The 13,484-nt window shown below is 47.5% G+C and overlaps 1 pseudogene; it reads right to left on the bottom strand.

Annotated features, from left to right (window-relative positions):
- Window positions 1–239: 239 nt before the first annotated feature.
- LOC129387492 (uncharacterized) lies at window positions 240–2,979 on the bottom strand (annotated as a pseudogene).
- Window positions 2,980–13,484: the final 10,505 nt, after the last annotated feature.

A 13,484-nucleotide genomic window follows, 5' to 3' on the forward strand; every position in this document is an offset into this window, starting at 1 on the left:
TTGTATGCACATAACTTAAAACTGATTTTAAGTATGCTTTAAGCTACATTTGCTGTTAATATTCTGTAGATGATGTGTGTGTCAACAGGAATCGACCTCAAAAGTTATCTTGACTTCGAAATTTTGTGTCAGTACTGCTTTAAGGCATTCTCCTTAACGATGCCCAAGAACCTATGCAAAATAAACCTATACATGTACCAGCTGAGAACAACGGCTTGCGTTGTCTCATTCGTTCTTCCTTGTGTCTGTGTTTGCATGCTTGCATTTTAGTAACACAAATCCCTACCCAATTGCTGTACTTACAGTCGTTGGTGTCATGGCATGCACTGCTGGTAATATAACTGTCGCAGTACATAACGTCTATGGTTCGGCTATGTTTCCCAAACAGGCCTGCTGTATATAAGATAGACAAGGAAATGTGTGACCCTCATGAAAGCAACATAAACAAATCCACATGTGTTAGCCTAGATGCTTCTACTACTAAGTACTGCAGCATCTTAGAAAGGTATCCATAAGAATGACCTAGTCAAATACATGAGGCACACAGCATTCATACAAGGGCATACATCCGTGCCAGCACTCCATCCAGTTTACGTTATAGGTATGAGGTATATATACACTATGGTGTTTCTTTTTTTTGTCTAATAATCGCTGCTTGGGAAGTCATTGTATCGTTTATAACAGGTGATGTACCAAAACAACATTTTTGCACCTATGCAAGAAGACGACGACGACGACTGGTGGCCGTGTTGAAAGGACAGAGGAAGAGGACGATGTGAACAGCAACAACTCCTCTTGCCACTCTTGAGCTCACCATTGCGACTCAGATAAATGTCCCCTGCACTCGCAACCATATACGAAATTCTTTCTAACTAGTGAGTAACTATGTCGGTCCCTTTGCATTCCACGTTGGATGCTGATTTAATTAATTTTGCCTCTGAAAAAGCAGTCCTCTACTCTGGTCCCTCCGCCATCATTGTCACTGAAATATATCTGCACTGATACTTTCAGGCACATCTAAGCATTAAGGACTGTGAAGTACAGGAAGAACAAAGTGTGTTTGAAATGGCTATGTAGGAGCACCATCTTGCTGATTTGAATGTGCAATGACTAGAGCACATTCTAAATTGTTTGTTGACATTGACTGAGTCAAAATAACAGTGCATAGACTCATGGTAGCATCCAAGAAGGCAACTTACCTGCATCATGCCGCCTGCCAGGGTATGGCCCATCCAGTCGGCATATAATTCCGTTAGGGCACATAAATGACTGATATTTTAAACAGTGCACCCTCTTGTGCCCCGAAAAGTACGCCTGTTGATTCCTCTTTGGGCGACATATGGGCCGAGCAGTACCGTCCACAAATGCCCAGCAATTATGGAGTGGTGCCCCTTCTGACAGCCTGCAGCAAGGGAAAAGAAATATATAAGCAAGCAAATGTAATTCTTGAAATATGGCTACTCCTATTGCATCACAAACTACAAATGGTCATCAACGAACAAATGCAATCACACAGTGATTTACAAAGAAATGCAATGCACACCACATGACGATGCTATGCTCAGTTGACTCTTAGTAGGTATAATTGGAATATTTCTGCAATTTCTTTGTATGTAATTGAATACAAAAATACTTCTTGCTTGCGCATCTTGGAACATTTCTTTAGCACTTCACAGGTGCACGTAAACATTTATGTGATCACTTTAAATCTGCTCACAGAGTCCCTGATCGATAAGCTTACTTCTATAATACAGCAGAAAGCACATTTAGAGTATCTAATTTGTGGCTGTTTAGTTAGTTGCTGCTGCTATTTTATCCCATAATCATCTGCAGCTATTAGTACTGGCATGAAGCACCACAGTACGTGTACCAGAAAATTTATTCTCGGGATTTTGGTGACTGATAACCTTGTACACAACTTCCTATGCAGATACACTTGCTCAGTATCGCCGCTCAGTGAAAGAACGACATACCGGCACAATAATAACTAGTCACTTCCAATAAGAGAACAGATTCTACGTATCCTCTACATCAAAGACCTTGTTCTCGCCAATCTTAGCACGACAAACTCTAATGTACTAAAGAATGTGCATGCTGTGCTCACTTGCTCAACAATCTAAACTGCCCAAGAAATATCCTATGTAAGCCAGCAATGATAGCATTTCAGCGCTCCTTTCAACACTCACATGCATTTCTTGCATGTGAGTGCTATACATGCAAGAATTACACATGAATTCTTGCACCTGTTGCTAAGTATGCAAATTAATAAATGTGTTTTAATAAATGTCAGCAAACGCTCTTTGTCTGTTGTTGAAAAAAACGAAAATAATGCAATCACGCTTGTAGCGCTGCATTAGATAAGTTTCAGCACTACTTAATGCTGTGACTGGTAGAGGCAGAAAAATCAACACTGTGCTTGAATATGAACTTGAGCTGCGTGGTACTTACATTCGAAAAATCCCTGAGCGAAGCACGAGAAAGCCAGTGGTGATTGTTGCAATCGCTCAACAGGTAGCCAAAGGTTGCTGTGATGTGACTGATCACCAGTGACGTTACACTAGACATTACAGATGAATGCCGCCCAAAAATAGGCTCCAAATCGCACCATCGGTTGGGGTACGCCAGCCGGCGCTACGTGATGCACAAGGCTTCACAGCCAGATACTTTAACGTTCTGAGCGCTGACGATCTCTTCGGGTACTCTCAGCGCAAAGAGCAGTTCTGTAATATCGTCCTTGTCAAATCGAAAATGCTGTCTAAACAAAGATTGTTCGATTGTTCCAATATCCAGTAGCCCATGACGTGAACGGTACCTCAGCAGCTCTGACTCGCGGCTGCGCCTAATTTCATTTTCCAGCTCGTCTATGGAGTAGTCCCCTTTCAGATGTCGTGGCTGCAAACGCGCCAGCATGAGGTGGTCGATCTCCGCCCATGTTAGCGCAGACAGGAGGCGATGATCACCAAGAATACTTTTCGGCATGCCTAGAGCTATTCGTAGTACACAGCGCAGAGATCGCCATTCAGGAAGCCGCACGCTGCGAACGAGGCCAGTAAACTCGCGAACATGCTGCTTTCGGCTATGGTATCGCGTGGCTTGGCTCGATTTAAAAAAAAAACGTAATTGTTTTTGGCGACGTCGGGTGGCACTGCAAACCACGCTCAAAACGCCAGTCGCGCGTTATACACCTCTATTCAGCTGACTTTGCGGAACGTCCAACTCTCATCTGCTCACACTCACTCTGATCTGCTCACTCTCATCTGCTCACACCATATCTGCGAAGGGAATGCGTGCGCTCCCGCGGGGGCACTTAGTACAGGAAAATCAAGTGAGAGGGCGCTAGAATAGAGAGAGGAACAAGCGCTTGGAAGCGCAACCCACCACCCCATTTCACTGTCCGTGTCAGAAGAATCATCACTCGACTTGGAAATTGTACTGTCTGAGTCGGAGCTGTCTAGGAGCGCGAACAAAATCGCACGGCGCGAAGCGGCGCCCACATGTTTCCCATGTCGTCCATAGCTGCCCGCGACAGGAAGCAGAGGCGGGTGAAGGAAATACGTCACGAGGACTTCCGGTCAAATCTGCCGATTTCGGCTGAGCAAATATTTTTGCTCCACGGAGCAATCCGGGATCAGCGGCTGGTCCCAATCTGCCATTGGAACACACAGCTCACGCTCCCATTCTGCCATTAGAATAGGATTGCTCCATACAGAGCAGAAAAACTTGATCTGGATCTGCCATTGGAATTCAACATCAGTCGGAGCGACGCGCTCCGTTTGTGATCCGGCCGAGCGCTCGCGATCTACCATTGGAATTCATCATTAAACTGTCATGAACGTTCGCTGCTTAGCGTACGCTAAACTAAAACTGTCTACTAGTGTCAGCCGGCAGCGTCGCGAGCAGGATAGCACTGGCATATGAGAAAGAGTGACAGGAAAGGGTGTGATTGAGCAGGAGGGGCTCTTTTGACAGGCATAGTTAATAAATAAGGTGCTGCGCAAACGCGCCGCCCTTTCCTCGCCTGTACTCTCCTCCTTTTGGTACGGTGGCGAGTGCCTCTTGCGGCCGGCCCTTGTAAGCACGCCGGTGGCACTGCCACCGCGAGCAACGTCGGCAGCCAAGCGGCTGGCACGTCGCAAGCAAACGACATTGCGCGTTGTCACCGTTGCTGCATTCAGACGATGAAACTCGTGTGATTTTTTTATTGCAGCGGCGAGATAAAAAATTACTAAATAAAGTAGATTTCACTTTCTTGAAACTGTTTTTTTTTTTTCATTGGAAACAGCCACAGGCGAACGGTGACAAGTTCGTCTGCTAAGCCTGTCAGCTTGGCCTTGGTTCCTGTGATGTTTGCTCGCCGTCTTTTACTGCAGAGCCGGCTTTTTTTATTTTAGTCCAGTACCCTCAGCGCCCAAAATTCTAGTACAGAGCCGGTGGGTGTTTACTGTATTTGTGAGTCCGTCTTACTACGTAACTTTGAGTGATTTACACGCGTACCGATGCGTTGCTGTTGCGTATTAGGCTGCCCGTCAAGTTGGGGACGGAAGCAACCGGGGGTGTCCTTTCACGAAGTGCCAGTCGCAAACGCTTTGCGTGCAGAGTGGTTGATAGCTATATTAAGAAATTACACTTTGCTGATCATTACTACCTCAGGCTGCTCTGTTGTGCGTAGCCCCCACTTCCAACCTATGGGCTTCAAGGAGAACTTCACGAAGTGACTTCTGAAGCCCGGTACATACAGTTCACAGTGTGTCTGCTGAACGGACACTGCGCCTTGCACAAACCGAGAGCATGATAGTGTCCGGCGTGTTCGGCGAGCAGACACCGTACCTCGTACAAAACGAGAGCGCGACGGAACCTCAAGGCAGGACGCGAAAACGTAAACGTGCCCCTTTGAGTGCTTCGTTGCCTTGCGAACCACTGGAATGCGCAAATCAAAGAAATCAAGGACCAGCCACGCCTCCAGGGTATGAAAGTAACGAGAACATTGAAGGAAGTGAGCCAAAAACACGATGGAGGATTTAACAGCCGATAATTTGGGTAGCTTGAATGTGGCATGTACAGGGATAGTGCATGCTAAACGCTCGTACGAGACATAGACACTATTGAAGTTGTATTCCTTCACGTGCTTTGTCCAGCGCAAGCGGGGGTGCGAGAAAGAATGGGCACTCAAAGTGAGAAATGAGAGGCTGACAACGATTATAGAATTATACAAATAGGAACTACTCAAGCTAAAACAAGCAGCACACGTTAGTACATTTCCAGAAGTAACGTCCGATGCTGACAAAGGAAATTTAAAGGCACTACTAAACGTTGACCAGGTAAATAACTACAGAAAGAAAAAGCCACGATGGTCGGAAACAACGCTGCGACATAGCATCGTACTGTAAAATTTGTCAGCGAAGGCGTGGGAGTACTTGCACTCCGAAGACCTGGTGAGGTTACCCTGGAACAAGACCCTCCAAAATGCATCGGCGTGGTTTCCGGAGAAGTCGGCTTTACTCAGCTAGTTCATTGCTGCCTGGAAACAAATATTGTTGCTTGAAACACCACAGAAGTTTCTTCCCTCATCATAGATGAAATGAGAATTCGCCAGAAACTACAATACCACAAACAAAGCGACGCGTTCATTGTCGCTGTCAACATGGGTGCGGAGCTGCAACGCCTTGACGCAAACTTTCAGGATGAGTGCCTGGCAAACTCGGTCCTCTGCGTTTTGCTCTGCGGGCTCCATGGTCAATACAAGATACCTGTCGGGTATTTTTTCACGAAGGGGTGCACAGGGGAGCAACTAGCAGAAGTCTTGCGCCATTTTATCCAGAAAACGTCGGATATCGGCTTCGATATCGTCCGTATTGGCACGGACAATCACAAGATAAATGTGACAGCCATGCAAACTTTGCGTGACGGGGTCCTGCGTATACGCGCTCCGCACCCTGCAGATCTCACTAAGCATATCTTTCTGGCTTTTGATCAGAGCCATATAATTCAAAATGTGAAATCGCGGTTTCTGGCACAAGACATTGGCGGAAGAAAGATATCAAAGCACCTAAAGATGGGGCATAAAATGTGGAAGAACTTAACAGCAAGGCCAATCAAGTTCCTCACGCGAAAGCATCTCTACCTGTCCAATATTGAAAAGATGAGCGTGAAACTAGCCGTGCAGTTGCTGTCAGCTGCAGTAATTAGAGTCCTCAAATATTTGAAAGACTAAGCAGGGCACACTTCGGATGTTGAGTTTGCATTGGCAGGGCCTACAATCCACTTTCTGGAAGCAATGCAGAAATGGTTTACTCTAATGGGCGTAAGCAATTGCCACCAGTACATTCATTGTAACAACGATTATTGCCGTCCATTCAGTGATGTGGATGATCCGAAGCACGAATGGCTGGAACATGCTTTCGTTGCGTACATCGAAGATCTGAGGGATGCCAGCAAGGCTGAAAATTTCTCAGCAAAGAAACGTGTCACGCTTGTTGCGACACCACGGACCCGAGCACACGAGGGTTGGACCCTCCCGCGTGTAGCCGTGCGCAGCTTAGCCGTGTCTGGGGAAAGGGGGATCCTGGAGGTTGAGCTGATGCAGGGTGTTGGACCTTTAAGGCCCCTCAGCGGAGGCAACACACCTCTTTGGCGGCACCCCCGGACTAGACGGCACCCGCGGACTGACCCACCCGGGGGAAATCGGTAGTTGCCTTTTCCTGTCTCTCTCTCCCTCTAGCCTTCGTCTTTCTCTAACTTTTCAGCTTTACTGTCTTCTCCTAGCTTCCGCTTACTTCCAATCTTTCCAGGCAGCAAGGGTTAACTTTGTGTGAATAGCCAACCTAGGTTATTTCATATTTGGTTATAGTGGTAACGTACAGCTGGCGTTTGCAGGCCGTGTTTTACGGGTCCTGCAACGTCCCCTTGTAGGACTCCACGGTGGGTGGCTGGCGTTACTGCCGAAATTACAATCTCTTATGGCTTCTTCTTTCCCCCCATTACCTGATCGCTCCCTCAAGAGGGGGCGCACCAATGATGTCTTCGAATTTTTTGCCCGTCAAAAAGAAACTTTTCCTCGTTTCCATGTAGTGCACTCCGAAACACCAGGCAAACCCGTGCGAACAATCTCTCCATTCCTCGTGTCCAAGTCTCTTACCCAAGTTTTTGGTACAGGTTATAAAGCATCCAGGATGGCAAGCGGCGACCTCCTCTTGGAGCTCCGCAACCAGAAACAATATGAAAATCTACCCAATCTAGTTTCATTTGGTGACGCCAGAGTAACAGTAACTCCTCATCGTACCATGAATACCACCCGTGGCGTAGTCTCCCATGATGATCTATTGGAGCTGACTGAGGCTGAGCTCTTGGAGGGCTTCAGTGAACAAAATGTTATAAATGTCAAAAGAATCAAGATGAAGCGAGATGGTAAAGAAATTGCGACCAAACACCTAATACTCACCTCCAATTCAAGTGTCCTGCCCGAGTCAATCGAGGCCGGGTACATCAAGCTCCGTGTAAGACCGTATGTGCCAAATCCTCTGAGATGTTTCAAATGCCAACGTTTTGGCCACAGCTCGCAGAGCTGCCGAGGCCGCCAAACCTGTGCGAAATGCAGTGCTAATGAACACACGTCTGAAGCTTGCAAGAACTCTTTGCATTGTGTAAACTGTGATGGAGAGCACGCCGCGTACTCGCGGTCGTGCCCGTCTTCGAAAAAAGAAAAAGAAATTGTCACGATCAAAGTGAAAGAAAATATATCGTTCAAGGAGGCACGTAGGCGGGTGGCATACCTGCCTAAGAACACATTTGTCGAAGTGGCGCGTCAGGGGGCGGCGCCACAACGGTCTCCGGCGGCTAACCGTCCCACACCCAGTGAGGCGGCAGTGACGCCATCCGCCCCCCCTGGCGGCTGCATCTAGCGCTGCTACGCCAACTCAGCAGACGGGGCCATCTACCTCCGGGCAGGTGACCTCAAAGGCCTCGTCCAAGTGCCGAGGCCTTCACGCCAAACAAAGGGCTCGGAAGAGCGCCTGTCCAGCGCCTCGCAAGAGGCGATGGAGACAACCACCAGCAAGACGGCGCCACCAGCGCCTAAGGAGCGGCGAGGCACTCTCGATCGCTCCAAAAGAGACAAAACTCCCGTCACGGCGCCTGAAAAAGGCCCGTGAATTAATCCTTATCTCTTAAACACACAGCACCCAACACATTATCATAATGGAAACACAAATATTACAGTGGAACGTACGAGGACCTTTACATAACCTCGACGACATTAAAGAACTGTTACACAAACATAATCCAAGGTTGCTGTGTGTTCAAGAGACGCATCTGAAACCCACACAGACAAACTTTTTACGTCAGTACATAATCTATCGCAAAGACCGCAACGAGGCTAACGCCTCCGGCGGTGTTGCAATATTTGCGGATAAATCTGTAGCTTGTCAACAGATTGCCCTCCAGACGCCCCTTGAGGCCGTATCGGTTCGGGCAATCCTTTTTAACAAACTGGTAACTGTGTGCTCTCTATACATACCGCCTAACTCTCACCTGAAAAAAAAACGATTTCCATAACTTAATTAATCAGCTTCCTGACCCCTACACACTCGTGGGTGATTTTAATGCCCACAACACGATGTGGGGAGATTCGCGATGCGACGCGAGAGGTCCATTAATTGAAAATTTTCTTTTGACCTCTGATGCCTGTCTTTTTAACAAGAAGGAGCCGACGTATTACAGTGTACAACACAACACATATTCAGCAATAGATTTAGCAATCGGTTCTTCTTATCTTCTGCCTCACCTAGAATGGTCCGTTATCAGTAAATTGTATGGAAGTGACCACTTCGCCGTAATTTTAAACCTGACAACTTTGCATGAGAACCCTCCGCATATTCCTCGATGGAAACTAGCATCGGGGGATTGGGAGCATTTTAAAGAATCATCTTATTTATCACCAGATTTTATAAATCATTTTACTATAGATGATGCCATTGCATATTTTACTGCTTTTATTATTGATTTAGCCGAGAAGCTTATTCCACAGACGAATGGTGGTTCACCAAGAAGACCCTGGTGGAACGAAAACTGTAGAGAGGCGCGAAAGAGACAGAACAAGGCATGGGGCGCATTGCGCAGATCGCCTAATGCCGAAAATCTAATACACTTTAAAGAAATTAAATCACAGTGAAGGCGGACACGACGTCAGGCAAAGAGAGAAAGCTGGGTGAGGTTCCTCTCCGGCATTAATTCTTACACGCAGGAGGCAAAAGTGTGGAATGGCTTGAGAAAGCTGCAAGGGCAACAAATCCATCCGTTGCCTCTGGTGAATGACCAAGGGGATACCTTGCAAGACCAGGCAGACTCTCTTGGGGAGCACTTTGAGCGTGTATCGAGCTCAATACACTATTCTGAATCATTCCTTAAATACAAAGAAATAGAAGAACTCAAGCCATTTGTACGTAAATGCAGACATGACGAGCCGTATAACCGGCCATTCAGTATTGCCGAATTAAGAGCTGCCTTGATCTCATGCAAGAGCACTGCACCGGGACCTGACCGAGTCATGTATGACATGATCAAAAACTTGCACTCTGACACACAAGTTACACTACTCGCACTCTTCAACACTGTTTGGGCTGCTGGATACCTTCCACACACATGGAAAGAAGCAATTGTGGTCCCTGTTTTGAAGCCGGGGAAAGACCCATCCCTGGCGGCAAGCTATCGCCCGATAGCTCTTACAAGCTGCATTTGCAAGCTTTTTGAAAAAATGATTAATCGGAGACTCATGCATTTTCTTGAACTCAACAATATACTTGATCGTTATCAGTGTGGCTTCAGAGAAGGCAGGTCGACAAGAGATAATCTTGTACACATTGAAGGATATATTCGTGATGCATATGTACATAAACAGTTCTTCTTATCAATATTCTGAAGAAACTGCCAACTTTAGCCTCATTCCTTTCGTCAACGGGCAACCCTGTGCTCCTCCGAACTCGCTCGGCAACGGGCATCCCTATCGAAATAAAGTTTAGTTGTTTTGTTCACCTCAAACGATGCAGTCGGTTCTTTTTTGACCTACCATAATTTCAACAATATTTGGTGCCGAAACCCGGGAGAAACGATCGAACTTACCATTGAGGCAACGAGGTCAACAGACGTCGACACCACAACGAGCTCGGGGAAAACCAGCAACGATCCTCGGGCAGAAAACGGTCGACGAGGCGCGCCTTCAACAACAAGGCCTAACGACGCCACACCCAAGTGAAACCGACACCACGACTGAAGCCCCATCGCGGTAAGCGAACTCCAAATATTGATGCCACGATGGAACGGCTCAAACTGAAAAGAAGTGTATTGAGAGCTCAAGTCACTAAACTGATTTCTGAAGCGGACTTATTCTTGGAGAGTCATGCAGACGAAGGAGCTCTTAATGTATTGTCTGCGAGGCTTAGCGCCCCCAAATACAGCTAAACGAGGTGGACGCCGCCATCGAGCCCTTAGTACAAGACCAAGACGCAGAGCTAAATTATGTGCGGACCATAGAATACAACGACCGTATCGTCGCACACATGGCAAAACTCCGCCAAGAAGCAGAAAAAGACCTGCTAACAAAACAAGCAGAAATGGCGGCGACGCGGGCGCAGACCGACGGCCCTCCGGCGGGGGCAAAGTGCAAAGTGAAACTGCCGAAGCTCGAGTTACAACGATTTAGCGGCGCCGCCACGGAGTGGCAGTCCTTCTGGGAGCAGTTCGAGCAAGCGGTGCACGAAAACGACGGCCTCTCCAACGCAGAGAAGTTTTTGTACTTGCGATCGGTGCTTTCGGGAAAAGCCGCAGCGGCCATTGCCGGCATTCAAGTGACTGGGGCAAATTACACCACTGTCATCGAACTTCTGAAAGAACGCTTCGGTCGACAAGACGTGCTGATTCAAGACCACCTGACTCAGTTACTCGAATTGCCACCGGTACAGAACGAAAAGGAGCACATCGGCCTACGTCGACTCTATGACCACCTGCAACGCAATATCGCTGGTCTCACGGCGCTCGGAGTCAAGACAGACAGTTACGGCGCCCTGCTCTCCTCCGCACTCCTGCGAATGCTGCCAACGGATCTTGTTGTCGGATACCATAAGGGACTTTCCGCTGCAAGCAAAGATGACGCGATCAGCATCAAGAGTTTGCAAGCTTTTCTTAAAACAGAAGTAGAGAGACGGGAAAAGGCACTGCGACCTGGTAATCTCGCAGCCAGAGAATCAAAACATCGAGACAAAGAAACGAACAAACCTCAGAAAGGGTCAGCAGCTTCTCTTTTTTCTGCGGGAGCTTCGAAGCAGTCCGATCCATGTGCATTCTGTGCTGCAAAAGATCATGCGACTCACAATTGTCAGGCGAAGATCTCATTGGATGAAAAGAAGAAAAGGCTCATTGCAGCTGGCCGGTGCTTCCGATGCTTCATGAAAGGGCGCACTTCAAGGGAATGCCGCAACAAAAGAATAAAATGCAAGGAATGTGGTAGAAGACATCTGACTCAGATGTGTGACCCGACATGGAAACCACCCGAGAATAAAGCCACAGAGTTGCACTCTTGGACAGAAAAGGAATCTGAAAAGGTACCAACTGTGCTGCTCCAAACCGCTCAAGTATGGGCAGAGGGACGAAGAAGAGCGCTCACTCGTCTACTCTTTGACGGAGGTAGCCAACGAAGCTTTGTCACTAAAAGACTTTCACGGGAACTGCAACTAGAGGTTGTAGGTGAAGAGTACATCACAATCTACCCATTCGGAGGAGCAGGAAACATTATCAAAGAGAAGTGCAGAAGAGTAAAAATTTGGCTAAGAAGTCAATACGACCGTAAAGAGCACTCTATCGAAGCTCTGGAAATACCTGAGATCTGCTCTGATCGGCTTCATGTTCCTGAGGACATCCTAAAAGAGGTGCAAGCGGACATGGATGAACTGGCAGACGTGACTGTTGCGCCAGCCCATTTGATGGGAAGCGGGATCGACATTCTTATCGGTGCTGACTATTATTGGACTTTGGTGTGTGGTGAAGTCAAGAAGCTGCAAGGCGCACTAGTTGCGGTAAAGACCGAATTTGGCTGGACTCTACAAGGAGCGATTCCCAGCAGTAGCTCAGCTGCCTACTGCTCAACCGTGGCAGTGCTTCGTGCCGGAGTGTTCGCCGACACAACCAGCTTGTCCAAGGAGCTTAAATCGTTCTGGGAACTTGAGAGCATTGGAATCATCGACTCTTGTGCCCAAACGAACGAAGAAAGCGAAGAAGTAATGAGCACATTTTCGGCATCTGTGGAGAAAATGGACAAGCGCTATGAGGTAGCACTGCCCTGGAAACCCTTGAACATGCAACTCGCCGACAACAAAGCTGTTGAAAAGAAGCGCTTGACTAACCTCACGAAGAAGTTAATCAAAGATGAGGCGACACTGATTAAGTATGACGAGGCTATCCGTCAGTACCTGGAACAAGGGTTCGCAGAACGAGTTCCATCGCAAGAAAGCAACAACGATGTAAGCAGATTATACTACATGCCTCATCGTGCAGTTTTTAGACCTGACAGCCTTTCGACCAAGATTAGAGTAGTCTTTGACGCATCTTCTCACGATGCAGGTTGTATATCTCTGAACGAAGCCCTAGAACCAGGACCGAACTTGAATCCAGATTTACTTAAGGTTTTGCTGAACTTCAGAATTCATCGTGTTGGATTAAGTGCAGACATCGAAAAGGCATTTCTGCAAATTTCGGTGCAACCGGCTGACCGCGATGCCCTCCGATTTCTTTGGTATGGACATCTTCCAACGAAGGAAGACCCGGAGCCTCCTATTGAGGTCTGGAGAATGACTCGTGTCCCTTTTGGCGTGACAAGTAGCCCATTCCTCCTCGCAGCCACCGTGCGCCACCATCTGTCCACGACAGAAGATTATCCACAAATAAGAAAAACCATCAGCGAGAGCCTTTACGTGGACGACCTCATAACAGGAGCGAACACAGTGGAGGAGGCTACAGATTTCTACCGAGGGGCACTAGATGTCATGAATCGAGCAAGCATGACACTGCGTAAGTGGAACTCAAATTCCAAGAAGCTGCAACAGCTGTTCAACGACGAAGGAACCGGATGCGCCCTTGGCTACGTGGAATGTCCAACAAGTGTCTCACGGGTCCTCGGACTTGTATGGGATAAGGACAAAGATCATCTAGCATTTTCCATGGAGGCCATCTTAAATTTCCTAGACCGAAACAGCAACACCAAACGATTCATTATTCAAGCATCGGCTCGTATATATGACCCACTTGGTCTCATTTCTCCGGTCACAGTTACAACCAAGTTGATGTTTCAAACACTGTGGGAATTGGGTATTGAGTGGGACGCCCCTCTGCGTGAAGAAGTCAAAGCAGCTTGGACGCAGTGGCACACCCAGCTACACCATTTAACGGACATAACAGTGCCAAGACGATATGGTAGCTTACCCAACGATAGCTGGAAGGAA

This window comes from Dermacentor andersoni, chromosome 2, assembly GCF_023375885.2.
Source record: "Dermacentor andersoni chromosome 2, qqDerAnde1_hic_scaffold, whole genome shotgun sequence".
NCBI lineage: Eukaryota > Metazoa > Arthropoda > Arachnida > Ixodida > Ixodidae > Dermacentor > Dermacentor andersoni.